General features: G+C 37.9%; 1 protein-coding gene across 1 annotated transcript in view; it reads left to right on the top strand.

Moving 5' to 3' along the window:
* The first annotated feature begins 1,166 nt into the window (after positions 1-1,166).
* LOC106530183 (calcium-activated potassium channel subunit beta-2) overlaps positions 1,167-2,082 on the top strand; it is a 17,145-nt gene continuing 16,229 nt past the window's right edge. The window contains exon 1 of the mRNA XM_014025772.1: positions 1,167-1,271. The gene's annotated coding sequence lies outside the window, so the exon portion shown is untranslated. The remainder of the gene's footprint in view (positions 1,272-2,082) is intronic.

The raw sequence follows: 2,082 nt of genomic DNA, 5'->3' as shown, positions 1-2,082 counted from the left end.
CTGTAATATCATTATAACTTACAGTTTTTATTAATTTAGCAATAATATAAATATAAAAACAATAAAACTTTTATTTACAGTGAAATATATTTTATTAATAATATGTTGCAACCACCCCCAAACAATGTTGCAACTGTCCCCGGCCCCGGGGTCAGCTGCAACATCTGACTTTTCATTTTCAAATGCAAATTGTGAAGAATGTACATTTTTAAATCATCAATGAATGGTTCTGACTATTAACAGACAGATGTACAGTAAGTTTATTGTATTAAAATTGGGTTTGTCTAATTCAAACCATCTCTGAGTAACGGCCAAATGCAAAAAGTGTTGCAACTGACCCCGGTCCCCCAAAACCCCTGAAAAAAAGGAGAAATTTAGGTCAGCAATTAGCGCTTTTGCACTTTAGGGGACTAGTGCCTACCACTGCCAATTTGGTTAACAAAAGTCAATGATTCAATAAATAAATAAATAAATACGCAGGCAGAGATCATAACCCCCCAATGGCAGAACTAAAGTTATGCCATTGAGTGACCTTCAAATACCTAAGTAACCTGTGATTTTTCTACAGACTAAATCAACTGTACTCTGATAAAAAGTTATCTTTGTTTTCATTCCTCCATTTATGGTGCTCCCTATCGATGGTGCCCTTAGCATTTGCCTATACTGCCTATGGCACGGGTCGGCCACGCTGGATGGATTTAAATCTACATCTACTGATAATAACACTGATAATAATACTAATGAAATTCAAGATGGCCACCACAGCTAACTGACAATGGCCTACACAAAAATTAAAGCCTGGTTAGTTTAGGCCAACAGATGTTGATCTAAAGTTTGATGTGGTTCCAGCTGATGGATTGTTGGGAATCAAGGTTTAATTTTCCTGGGCTGCAGTGACACCTGGTGGTCAAATGTTGCCACAGCATTTGCCCGGTCTTGTCTCAGTGATTGAAGTTGTAAGATGCAAAGACAGATATTTTTCAGATCTTGAATTCCTGTGGTGCAGCGAGGCCTCTGGCTAATATAGCCACGGGGCAGAAAGTCAGGGCCGTGTATTCAGAGAGGAGAATCATTCAGCTCGTTTCCAGCGTGACTATCGTGTTACCAACACAGGTATGACAGGCATCCTGTTCACTTCAGCTTTAAATGAGAGGGGACCCAGCTGCTGTCCCCTGAGCCCAGACCTTGCTGGAGAGCCACCTCTGACAACTGGGATCCCAGAACTGGATTATCTCAACAGGCTGGTGCCGGGAGGCAGGACCCCACAGAGTGTATGTATTATCACAGCTACAGGTACTACAGGTACTACAGGTACTACAGGTACTACAGATACTACAGGTACCACAGCTCAGCAGCAACAGGAGCTCTGACTGTCAGAGATAACACACACCATGAGGTTTTTATATTGTTTTCTCACATGAGCAGAGGTGTCCAAAGTATTCACTCATTACTTATCTATTACTATTACTTATTCTCTATTACTCATTACTTATCTGATTTCACCTTGATAGTCCGGTACGGTAATTATTATTTTTATTTTGAGCTATGTTTATTTTTATTGTTGCTATCTTTAATTCTATTATTTTTGCTACAACTGATATTGTCACTTGGCAACATTTTGTTTTGTGGACGTATCTGCTGCTGCTGCTAGAATTTCCCGAGCAGGACAATAAAGGCTGTTTCTATTCTATTCTATTCTATTCTATTCTATTCTACTTAAGTATAGAGTTGTGTAGTAACTAGTTACATTTGCTCGGTAACATTTACTTGAGTAAGTTTTTGGAAAAAATGTACTTTTACGAGTACTTTTACTATGCTATACTTTTACATTTACTTGAGTAATTTCATTTTAAAGTATACTTGAGTAAAATTTCTGGATACTCCACTGTGAGTAACTTCACTAAATGAAGAACAAGCTTGTTTTCACCAAAAATTCACCAGAAACACACACACACACACACACACACACACACACACACACACACACACACCTGCAGTTTTTGTTAGTTTCAGAAATCTTATATTGAAAGAAACTAATTACGAAAAAATGAATTATTTTTATTTCGATCTTTAAAATACCCA

Source organism: Austrofundulus limnaeus, unplaced genomic scaffold (assembly GCF_001266775.1).
Source record: "Austrofundulus limnaeus strain Quisiro unplaced genomic scaffold, Austrofundulus_limnaeus-1.0 Scaffold497, whole genome shotgun sequence".
Taxonomy (NCBI): domain Eukaryota; kingdom Metazoa; phylum Chordata; class Actinopteri; order Cyprinodontiformes; family Rivulidae; genus Austrofundulus; species Austrofundulus limnaeus.
The sequence above is the reverse complement of the archived record's forward strand: the minus strand, read 5'-3'. Positions and strand labels throughout refer to the sequence as shown.